This window comes from Anomaloglossus baeobatrachus, unplaced genomic scaffold (genome assembly GCF_048569485.1).
Source record: "Anomaloglossus baeobatrachus isolate aAnoBae1 unplaced genomic scaffold, aAnoBae1.hap1 Scaffold_572, whole genome shotgun sequence".
NCBI lineage: Eukaryota > Metazoa > Chordata > Amphibia > Anura > Aromobatidae > Anomaloglossus > Anomaloglossus baeobatrachus.
This window is the reverse complement of record NW_027444934.1, coordinates 23,179-35,301: the sequence shown is the minus strand read 5'-3', so window position 1 is coordinate 35,301 and position 12,123 is coordinate 23,179. Positions and strand designations below refer to the sequence as shown.

The 12,123-nt window shown below is 48.5% G+C and overlaps 4 non-coding genes across 4 annotated transcripts; all 4 read right to left on the bottom strand.

Annotated features, from left to right (window-relative positions):
- Window positions 1-733: 733 nt before the first annotated feature.
- LOC142284627 (U2 spliceosomal RNA) lies at window positions 734-924 on the bottom strand. Its single transcript, XR_012746114.1, has one exon. It is a non-coding gene; the product is annotated as a U2 spliceosomal RNA (small nuclear RNA).
- Window positions 925-2,311: 1,387 nt separating this feature from the next.
- Window positions 2,312-2,502, bottom strand: LOC142284626 (U2 spliceosomal RNA). Its single transcript, XR_012746113.1, has one exon. It is a non-coding gene; the product is annotated as a U2 spliceosomal RNA (small nuclear RNA).
- Window positions 2,503-3,889: 1,387 nt separating this feature from the next.
- On the bottom strand, window positions 3,890-4,080 carry LOC142284624 (U2 spliceosomal RNA). Its single transcript, XR_012746111.1, has one exon. It is a non-coding gene; the product is annotated as a U2 spliceosomal RNA (small nuclear RNA).
- Window positions 4,081-5,467: 1,387 nt separating this feature from the next.
- LOC142284623 (U2 spliceosomal RNA) lies at window positions 5,468-5,658 on the bottom strand. The gene has a single exon (XR_012746110.1). It is a non-coding gene; the product is annotated as a U2 spliceosomal RNA (small nuclear RNA).
- Window positions 5,659-12,123: the final 6,465 nt, after the last annotated feature.

Below are 12,123 nucleotides of genomic sequence, written 5' to 3'. Positions count from 1 at the left end.
CTATCAAAGGTTAGAGGGGGGCTTTCTCAGAGGGCTTTTTACAGTTTTTCTATTCCCAATTAGCCGTTTAAGTGTACTTATTGAAAGTAGTAATTCTTTCATAGGCCGCCCTTTCTTAGTATTTGACGTTCCTTATATTGCGGTATGAGGCTTCGCAGTAGGTTGCAAACATTCATCACCCATGACTGTCCCCAATTGAGCTCAGAAGCTCAATGTCTATCATGACCTCTCTTTTAGAATGTCCAAGAGCAAGCAAACTATTCCTCCAGGAGAGGGCGCCAACAGACTACTAAAGAGATCATCATTACTCAAAGAAAACCCCAAAAACCAATGCATGATAGGAATAAACAGGTAACTTTCTTTGGAGTGGAAGCGGAGAGATCGCACCAGATGCCAATTCTAGATCTTATCACACCTGTGGTCACTGCAGCAGCAGGTGAATCCACTTTGTCCAAAAGGGATCTATTCCATTCAATTGCAAATGATCTAGATAAGACAGAGAACTGCAGCACGGGGACATAGCCGAGTTGGTCAGGTTGAGTGGTGATGAGTTTGCTATTTGGATGAATAAAGAAAGTCAAAAGTGTGAAAGATAAAAAACAAAAGGAGGAAGTGTGAAAAGTGAATGGGCCAAATTGAGGTGCATATGAAGACGTATGCTTTCTTCCAATTCATTAAATCGGGCTAATATGAATCAGGTGAATTGAGTTCTGCTTTTGGAAACTGGGTTAAGAAGGGGTGCACCGTTCCTGGAGGTACTGCAATACCAGGTCAATGCGTGGAGTGGACAGAGCAAGCTCTTTTTCCATCTCCCTGTTCTAAAAATCCATTTAATATATGGTCCCCAGATAGGGGACGTATCAGATATTAAACTGATAAGAACAGATACTACACTTGATCTTAGCCAAAAGGCCGAGAAGCGATAACCAGAATTGGTTTGGGCCTCGAGTGGCACCCTGGCCTATGCCGGACACATCTTAGGGAGAGAGAGCGAGAGGGAGACAAACCCACGCCTACACAAGACATTTTGTCACCCAAGCCAACCCTTGAAAAGGCTGCTTTGCAGAGCAAAAACAAGAAGAATGGTGCGTTTTGCAGCCGCCGCCCACTGCAATGAATCTGAATAACTCCTCCTTTAGGGCGCAAGCAACTCCCCTCCCCCTTGCAGTCTTTCCAATTCACGATACAAAAAGACGGACAGGACAGGTTGCCTGACTTTCCGTCACTGCCACCCTTTGCCATCCTTACCCGTAGAAAGCCCTTTCATCATCCCCAAACCCTAATCTTTTCCCTTTCCTTCCCAGCCCCCAAACCCTGCCCTCTGTACCTTTCTCACCACCCGCTTCCCTTCTCCTGTCATCCCCCTACCACCCGGGAAAAAAAGAGATTGCCCCCTCCTTCCACTAGCCCACCCTCCCACCCAAAGAACAACTTCTTCTGCGCAGCTTGTTTTCTAGGCAGCAGCGCTATTGTGATGTCATCGGGGGGCATTGTGACAAGCCGCCAGTGTTCCGTCTCTTCATGTTGTGCACAGTTCAAACGGAAAATACATCAACAGGCAGACTACAGAAAAGCTTACTATCAAAGGTTAGAGGGGGGCTTTCTCAGAGGGCTTTTTACAGTTTTTCTATTCCCAATTAGCCGTTTAAGTGTACTTATTGAAAGTAGTAATTCTTTCATAGGCCGCCCTTTCTTAGTATTTGACGTTCCTTATATTGCGGTATGAGGCTTCGCAGTAGGTTGCAAACATTCATCACCCATGACTGTCCCCAATTGAGCTCAGAAGCTCAATGTCTATCATGACCTCTCTTTTAGAATGTCCAAGAGCAAGCAAACTATTCCTCCAGGAGAGGGCGCCAACAGACTACTAAAGAGATCATCATTACTCAAAGAAAACCCCAAAAACCAATGCATGATAGGAATAAACAGGTAACTTTCTTTGGAGTGGAAGCGGAGAGATCGCACCAGATGCCAATTCTAGATCTTATCACACCTGTGGTCACTGCAGCAGCAGGTGAATCCACTTTGTCCAAAAGGGATCTATTCCATTCAATTGCAAATGATCTAGATAAGACAGAGAACTGCAGCACGGGGACATAGCCGAGTTGGTCAGGTTGAGTGGTGATGAGTTTGCTATTTGGATGAATAAAGAAAGTCAAAAGTGTGAAAGATAAAAAACAAAAGGAGGAAGTGTGAAAAGTGAATGGGCCAAATTGAGGTGCATATGAAGACGTATGCTTTCTTCCAATTCATTAAATCGGGCTAATATGAATCAGGTGAATTGAGTTCTGCTTTTGGAAACTGGGTTAAGAAGGGGTGCACCGTTCCTGGAGGTACTGCAATACCAGGTCAATGCGTGGAGTGGACAGAGCAAGCTCTTTTTCCATCTCCCTGTTCTAAAAATCCATTTAATATATGGTCCCCAGATAGGGGACGTATCAGATATTAAACTGATAAGAACAGATACTACACTTGATCTTAGCCAAAAGGCCGAGAAGCGATAACCAGAATTGGTTTGGGCCTCGAGTGGCACCCTGGCCTATGCCGGACACATCTTAGGGAGAGAGAGCGAGAGGGAGACAAACCCACGCCTACACAAGACATTTTGTCACCCAAGCCAACCCTTGAAAAGGCTGCTTTGCAGAGCAAAAACAAGAAGAATGGTGCGTTTTGCAGCCGCCGCCCACTGCAATGAATCTGAATAACTCCTCCTTTAGGGCGCAAGCAACTCCCCTCCCCCTTGCAGTCTTTCCAATTCACGATACAAAAAGACGGACAGGACAGGTTGCCTGACTTTCCGTCACTGCCACCCTTTGCCATCCTTACCCGTAGAAAGCCCTTTCATCATCCCCAAACCCTAATCTTTTCCCTTTCCTTCCCAGCCCCCAAACCCTGCCCTCTGTACCTTTCTCACCACCCGCTTCCCTTCTCCTGTCATCCCCCTACCACCCGGGAAAAAAAGAGATTGCCCCCTCCTTCCACTAGCCCACCCTCCCACCCAAAGAACAACTTCTTCTGCGCAGCTTGTTTTCTAGGCAGCAGCGCTATTGTGATGTCATCGGGGGGCATTGTGACAAGCCGCCAGTGTTCCGTCTCTTCATGTTGTGCACAGTTCAAACGGAAAATACATCAACAGGCAGACTACAGAAAAGCTTACTATCAAAGGTTAGAGGGGGGCTTTCTCAGAGGGCTTTTTACAGTTTTTCTATTCCCAATTAGCCGTTTAAGTGTACTTATTGAAAGTAGTAATTCTTTCATAGGCCGCCCTTTCTTAGTATTTGACGTTCCTTATATTGCGGTATGAGGCTTCGCAGTAGGTTGCAAACATTCATCACCCATGACTGTCCCCAATTGAGCTCAGAAGCTCAATGTCTATCATGACCTCTCTTTTAGAATGTCCAAGAGCAAGCAAACTATTCCTCCAGGAGAGGGCGCCAACAGACTACTAAAGAGATCATCATTACTCAAAGAAAACCCCAAAAACCAATGCATGATAGGAATAAACAGGTAACTTTCTTTGGAGTGGAAGCGGAGAGATCGCACCAGATGCCAATTCTAGATCTTATCACACCTGTGGTCACTGCAGCAGCAGGTGAATCCACTTTGTCCAAAAGGGATCTATTCCATTCAATTGCAAATGATCTAGATAAGACAGAGAACTGCAGCACGGGGACATAGCCGAGTTGGTCAGGTTGAGTGGTGATGAGTTTGCTATTTGGATGAATAAAGAAAGTCAAAAGTGTGAAAGATAAAAAACAAAAGGAGGAAGTGTGAAAAGTGAATGGGCCAAATTGAGGTGCATATGAAGACGTATGCTTTCTTCCAATTCATTAAATCGGGCTAATATGAATCAGGTGAATTGAGTTCTGCTTTTGGAAACTGGGTTAAGAAGGGGTGCACCGTTCCTGGAGGTACTGCAATACCAGGTCAATGCGTGGAGTGGACAGAGCAAGCTCTTTTTCCATCTCCCTGTTCTAAAAATCCATTTAATATATGGTCCCCAGATAGGGGACGTATCAGATATTAAACTGATAAGAACAGATACTACACTTGATCTTAGCCAAAAGGCCGAGAAGCGATAACCAGAATTGGTTTGGGCCTCGAGTGGCACCCTGGCCTATGCCGGACACATCTTAGGGAGAGAGAGCGAGAGGGAGACAAACCCACGCCTACACAAGACATTTTGTCACCCAAGCCAACCCTTGAAAAGGCTGCTTTGCAGAGCAAAAACAAGAAGAATGGTGCGTTTTGCAGCCGCCGCCCACTGCAATGAATCTGAATAACTCCTCCTTTAGGGCGCAAGCAACTCCCCTCCCCCTTGCAGTCTTTCCAATTCACGATACAAAAAGACGGACAGGACAGGTTGCCTGACTTTCCGTCACTGCCACCCTTTGCCATCCTTACCCGTAGAAAGCCCTTTCATCATCCCCAAACCCTAATCTTTTCCCTTTCCTTCCCAGCCCCCAAACCCTGCCCTCTGTACCTTTCTCACCACCCGCTTCCCTTCTCCTGTCATCCCCCTACCACCCGGGAAAAAAAGAGATTGCCCCCTCCTTCCACTAGCCCACCCTCCCACCCAAAGAACAACTTCTTCTGCGCAGCTTGTTTTCTAGGCAGCAGCGCTATTGTGATGTCATCGGGGGGCATTGTGACAAGCCGCCAGTGTTCCGTCTCTTCATGTTGTGCACAGTTCAAACGGAAAATACATCAACAGGCAGACTACAGAAAAGCTTACTATCAAAGGTTAGAGGGGGGCTTTCTCAGAGGGCTTTTTACAGTTTTTCTATTCCCAATTAGCCGTTTAAGTGTACTTATTGAAAGTAGTAATTCTTTCATAGGCCGCCCTTTCTTAGTATTTGACGTTCCTTATATTGCGGTATGAGGCTTCGCAGTAGGTTGCAAACATTCATCACCCATGACTGTCCCCAATTGAGCTCAGAAGCTCAATGTCTATCATGACCTCTCTTTTAGAATGTCCAAGAGCAAGCAAACTATTCCTCCAGGAGAGGGCGCCAACAGACTACTAAAGAGATCATCATTACTCAAAGAAAACCCCAAAAACCAATGCATGATAGGAATAAACAGGTAACTTTCTTTGGAGTGGAAGCGGAGAGATCGCACCAGATGCCAATTCTAGATCTTATCACACCTGTGGTCACTGCAGCAGCAGGTGAATCCACTTTGTCCAAAAGGGATCTATTCCATTCAATTGCAAATGATCTAGATAAGACAGAGAACTGCAGCACGGGGACATAGCCGAGTTGGTCAGGTTGAGTGGTGATGAGTTTGCTATTTGGATGAATAAAGAAAGTCAAAAGTGTGAAAGATAAAAAACAAAAGGAGGAAGTGTGAAAAGTGAATGGGCCAAATTGAGGTGCATATGAAGACGTATGCTTTCTTCCAATTCATTAAATCGGGCTAATATGAATCAGGTGAATTGAGTTCTGCTTTTGGAAACTGGGTTAAGAAGGGGTGCACCGTTCCTGGAGGTACTGCAATACCAGGTCAATGCGTGGAGTGGACAGAGCAAGCTCTTTTTCCATCTCCCTGTTCTAAAAATCCATTTAATATATGGTCCCCAGATAGGGGACGTATCAGATATTAAACTGATAAGAACAGATACTACACTTGATCTTAGCCAAAAGGCCGAGAAGCGATAACCAGAATTGGTTTGGGCCTCGAGTGGCACCCTGGCCTATGCCGGACACATCTTAGGGAGAGAGAGCGAGAGGGAGACAAACCCACGCCTACACAAGACATTTTGTCACCCAAGCCAACCCTTGAAAAGGCTGCTTTGCAGAGCAAAAACAAGAAGAATGGTGCGTTTTGCAGCCGCCGCCCACTGCAATGAATCTGAATAACTCCTCCTTTAGGGCGCAAGCAACTCCCCTCCCCCTTGCAGTCTTTCCAATTCACGATACAAAAAGACGGACAGGACAGGTTGCCTGACTTTCCGTCACTGCCACCCTTTGCCATCCTTACCCGTAGAAAGCCCTTTCATCATCCCCAAACCCTAATCTTTTCCCTTTCCTTCCCAGCCCCCAAACCCTGCCCTCTGTACCTTTCTCACCACCCGCTTCCCTTCTCCTGTCATCCCCCTACCACCCGGGAAAAAAAGAGATTGCCCCCTCCTTCCACTAGCCCACCCTCCCACCCAAAGAACAACTTCTTCTGCGCAGCTTGTTTTCTAGGCAGCAGCGCTATTGTGATGTCATCGGGGGGCATTGTGACAAGCCGCCAGTGTTCCGTCTCTTCATGTTGTGCACAGTTCAAACGGAAAATACATCAACAGGCAGACTACAGAAAAGCTTACTATCAAAGGTTAGAGGGGGGCTTTCTCAGAGGGCTTTTTACAGTTTTTCTATTCCCAATTAGCCGTTTAAGTGTACTTATTGAAAGTAGTAATTCTTTCATAGGCCGCCCTTTCTTAGTATTTGACGTTCCTTATATTGCGGTATGAGGCTTCGCAGTAGGTTGCAAACATTCATCACCCATGACTGTCCCCAATTGAGCTCAGAAGCTCAATGTCTATCATGACCTCTCTTTTAGAATGTCCAAGAGCAAGCAAACTATTCCTCCAGGAGAGGGCGCCAACAGACTACTAAAGAGATCATCATTACTCAAAGAAAACCCCAAAAACCAATGCATGATAGGAATAAACAGGTAACTTTCTTTGGAGTGGAAGCGGAGAGATCGCACCAGATGCCAATTCTAGATCTTATCACACCTGTGGTCACTGCAGCAGCAGGTGAATCCACTTTGTCCAAAAGGGATCTATTCCATTCAATTGCAAATGATCTAGATAAGACAGAGAACTGCAGCACGGGGACATAGCCGAGTTGGTCAGGTTGAGTGGTGATGAGTTTGCTATTTGGATGAATAAAGAAAGTCAAAAGTGTGAAAGATAAAAAACAAAAGGAGGAAGTGTGAAAAGTGAATGGGCCAAATTGAGGTGCATATGAAGACGTATGCTTTCTTCAGCGCTCTATTGGGAGACCCAGACAATTGGGTGTATAGCTACTGCCTCCGGAGGTCACACAAAGTATTACACTAAAAAGTGTAAGGCCCCTCCCCTTCTGGCTATACACCCCCCGTGGGATCACGGGCTTACTCAGTTTTAGCTTTGTGTGCGAAGGAGGTCATACATCCACGCATAGCTCCACATTGTATAGTCAGCAGTAGCTGCTGACTATCTCGGATGGAAGAAAAGAGGACACATATAGTGTCCCCAGCATGCTCCCTTCTCACCAGATGGTGTTGCAAGGTTGAGGTACCTATTGCTGGTACAGAGGCCGGAGCCCCACATGCTGTTTTCCTTCCACATCCCCTTGGAGGGCCCTGTGGAAGTGGGATCTGTCGGCCTCCAAGCCCTGAGGCCGGGCTCCATCCACAGACCCAGAAGAACCTGATGGATGTGGAGCACGAGTACTATCAGGGACAAGGCCCTGCATCGGTCAGGTACTCGGTGTCTCCGGCAAGCACAGCACGCTCCGGGCTTGCTGGGCGTTATAGTGCGCCGGGGACATTAGTGATGGGCTTATGTTGCTGCAGCCATGGCTGAGCGACGGGTCATGTTTAGGAACTTGCGCCGACCGCTCATACGGCGGCGGCGCTGATGTGACTTGTAGTGCGCCGGGGACTTGGCGCCGACCGCGCTTTTACGGCGGGGGCGCCTGTAACTTTAGTCCCCGGCTTCTGAGGCCTGGCACCGCTTCGTTCCCGCCCCCAGCCCTGCCAGTCAGAGGAGGGGCGGGACGCTGTACAGATCTCAGCGCAGGGAGCTGGAGTCTGCTTTGCATTCTCCAGCCCCCTCTCACTGAACACAGTGAGATGCCGGGTTCCCGCTCTTGGCTGGGGCTCGCCCACGGCCCGCCCCTCTGCACAGGACGTGGAAGAGAAGCCGGCAGCCATTATGGTTTCCACTCTGGGAGAACGGAACCAGGCACAGGTTTTTGAGCGACCTCATACTCGCGCTGGGCGGGCGATAGGCAGTACTGGTCCCACTAATACTGAAGTGGGCTTTTGAACTGTGTGCGGATATGCGATGCAGCACTGTACTGTCGCTATTCTGGGCATACTCTCCTAGATGGCTAGACAAGTGTTCAATGATTAGTCTGCAGTGTTTGTTGGCAGTTTTGGCAACAGCAAAGTGCCAAGGCACAAGCTTTCATTGCCGCTTCGTTTGCAGGTGCTGCAATTGGGTTTATTGTCATGCTATACATGCACTATATGTCGTTTTTCTTGGCTAATGCACCTAGTTAAACAGACAATAGCAGCAGTAAGGCAAGGCTGCCAAGGCACAGGCTCTCAATGCTGCTTGATTTGCTTGTACTGCAGTGTTTTTCTGTCATGCTTGTCTGCTATACATTTCCTGTATGTCGCTATCCTTGCCTCATGCTCCTAGTTAACTAGACAACAGCAGCAGTAGAGCAGTGGTGCCAAGGCACCAGCTTGCAAGGCTGCTGCATTTGCATGTGCTGGCAGTGTTTACTGTCATGTTTGTATGCGATACATTCACTGTATGTCGCTATCCTTGTCTCATACTCCTAGATATATAGACAATAGCAGCAGAAGGCCTAATGTGCTAAGCCACAAGTTTCAATGCTGCGTGTACTACATGTGCTGAAGTGTTTACTTGTACTTCAGGCTTGTATGCTATACATTCACTGTATGTCGCTATCCTTGTCTCATACTCCTAGATATATAGACAATAGCAGCAGAAGAGCTAATGTGCCAAGCCACAAGTTTTCAATGCTGCGGGTACTACAGGTGCTGAAGTGTTTACTTGTACTTCGTGCTTGAATGCTATACATTCACTGTATGTCGCTATCCTTGTCTCAAGCTCCTGGATAAATAGACAACAGCAGCAGAAGAGCTAATGTGCCAAGCCACAAGTTTTCAATGCTGCGTGTACTACATGAGCTGAAGTGTTTATTTGTACTTCATGCTTGTATGATTATTTACTGTACGGTCGCTATCCTAGGCTATGCACTTAGATAGCTAGACAACAACAGCAGAAAAAGAAAAGGCCAATGAGGACTTTATATGTTGCTTGTACTGCATGTAATACGAGTCTAGGACCCCAGTGCGGGCAATTGCTTGACCGGGGTTTTCGGCTATATGTGGTTAAAAGAACCACCTGTGCTTCCTGTCCAGAGACAGGGACGAAATTGCAGTTTTTTTCCGCTGTTATATTGGCTGTGACTATGGCTGACATCTTACAGTCTGGCAGCCCACGCAGACCTTGGGCAATATAGTTGCAATGCCCCTGGCCACCATGATTTGAGGAGCAGCTCAAGGCTCCAGGGTGGTTTTCACGCGTCCCAGGGGGCAGGCTCCGACACGGACGTCAGTTCAAGAGGGCCTAAGCAGGCTCGCTGGGAATAGCCCTCGACTCCATCAGTGAAAGAGTCAGCTTCACAGCAGGGGAGATCTCTTTTCTAATATCGCAAGCAATTGCGTACTCGTCTGGCCCTCTGATCCTAGAGATGCAGTCCAGAAACGCAACGCTTTTCACGATAAGCGTTCTCCGACCGTATTAATGAGGCACTCTCCTCCCTGATTGGACAAGCGCTAGCCCAGGTCCAAATGTGGATCTCCCGATCTCCAGGCTTGCAGCTGGATCTATAGTTGTAGTGGTGGATGGGGCTTCACGTCAAAATGCCATTGACAGATAGATAGGTTCTGGCCGCAATCTGTCTATGAAGCTATCGGCAGGTCGGTTGCTCCGGCAGTCGCAGCCGTGAAGGCACTCCAAGCTATTTCAGATAGTGTTGCGCAGAGGGACGCTGTCACCGGTACATCTCGGTCTCAGCAGCGTCTGTAATCTCGCAATCGCCGCATGGCGAACCATGCTGTTAAGGCTGTCCGAGACTCTACGAGCCGGACGGCGGTGGCATCGGCCATCTCCGTATTTTTTACGCAGAGCCTAGTGGTTAACAGATTGGATCAGATGCTTCTTCCAACAAAGTGCTTAACCAGGTTGCCTTTATCTAGTGATAGTCTGTTGGTAAGGGTTGAATGAATTCATTCAACTGTCCAAAACGACTCAAAAGGCCCAGAAGGGCATAGATTCCTAGCAGGCTCAAGTACGCCCGGGGAAGGCAGCCGGAGGAATCGCTACCAAAGCGTTTTTTTCTCATAATTTTCAGCCTTCTCACTCCGCAACCGCGGGGAGCAGACTCCCCCGCTTTAGCGACATTTACCTACCACAGGTCAAAGGCCGGTGAGAGAGAGTCAGTTTGTCTCAAACTACCTCTCCGACCGAGCCGAGGCTCTTCTGCAGGCAGGACGAGTGGTAATCCCTGTTCCTCTTCAGGAACCAGTTACGCCTTTTGCTTCGACCTGGTCGTGGTGCCAAGATAGGACGGCTCCTTCCGTCCCGTTCTGGAATTTAAACTGCTTAACAAGCACGTGACAACCAGGCGGTTCCGGAGGGAATCACTCCGCTCCGTCATTGCCTCACTGTCTCAAAGAGTTTTTCCTAACATCCATAGACATTAGGATGCTTATCTCCACGTGCCGATTGCTCCAAGGCACCGGCGTTGGCTACGGGCATATTTCGTTTTGTAGCCCTACCCTTCGGCTGGCGACAGCCCCACGGGTTTTTCACCAAGTTCATGGCAGCAGTGGGAGCAGTCCCGCGCTCTTACGGTCACTCTGTGATCCCTTTCTTGGACAATCTACTTGTCAAGGCACTCTCTTTTAGAAGCATGCCAACACAACCTGAACATGGCGCTGGACCCTTCCCAGAGTTTCGGGGAGGTCTTTGACTTCTTCTAAGTTGAACCCAATCGCTGGCATATCTTGGCATAGAGTTTTCACACTCTCTCAGTGATAGTGAATTCCGCTGGACAAACAGCGTTCACTACAGACGAGGGTGCAGTCTCTCCTTCAAGGAGGCGCCTCATCCAGAGGCGAGCCTTTTCACGCAGTTTCATCTGCGTCCGCATCATTAGAAGATTCTTCGCTAAGGGGAAGGAAGTCGATGTTCCTACACAGTAACGTCCCCCTTTCACAGACGGTCAAAGACCGTCTTCAGAGGAGTCCACTCTTCAACTCAGTGGTCTAGAGCTCTGGGCAGTGTATCTTGCACTGCAAGCTTTCCTGCAGTGGCTGGAATGCAATCAGAACCGAATTCAGTCGGACTATCCACAGCGGTGGCGTACACATTCCGGACGTACAACACTAGGAAGCAAGTCTTCCTCAGTCGCGAGGACGTGGACGCAGGGGAATGGGACCTGCTCCCGTTTGGCTTCAAGAAATCGGTAGCCGCGGGATGAGGACGGACGTCGACATCATGGCGTCTCGGCAACTACAAGGTCTCGATTTTCATGGCGGGAGCTCTGGCGACAGGCGCCTTGGCTCAAGATTGGTCGCAGTTCCAGCTTCCGATTGCTGCCGCACTATTCTCGTCGCCCCAGACTGGCCGAGGAGGTTGTGGTACCGAGATCTGTGGCATCTCACCGTCAGTCGACTGTGAGCATTACGTCAGGGTCACAATGAGACGGGCTCGCCAGCCGCGGTTTGCCAAGATATTCCACAACTCGTGGAAGATATTCTTATCTTGGTGTTTTGCTCAGGGAGTGTATCCCTGGCCATCGGCTTTGCCTACTTTGCCTGCCCTCCTGCACTCTGGTCGGGAAAACGGTTGGTCGCTCGGCTCCCTTTAAGGGCAAGTCTCGGCACTATCCGTGTTGTTTCAGAAGCGTCTAGCACGTCTTCCTAAGGTGCGCACGTTGCTACAGGGAGTGTCATATTGTGCCCCCGTACGAGCGGCCGTTAGATCCATGGGATCTGAACGAGGTACTCGTTGCTCTCCAGAAGCCGCCTTTCGAGCCTCTGATGGGAGTTTCCCCTTTCTCGCCTGTCACAGAAAGTGGCTTTTCTAGGGCGATCACGTTTCTTCGGCGAGTGTATGAGCTGGCAGCTCTGTCATATCAGGCTCCCTTCCTGGTGTTTCACCAGGACTAGGTAGTGTTGCGCTCCATTCAGGAGTTTCTCCCTAAGGTAGTATCCGCGTTTCAGCTTAATCAGGATATATCATTACCTTCATTTTGTCCTCATCCGACTCACCGGTTTGAAACGGGTTTACATTTGTTAGATCTGGTCAGAGGACTCAGA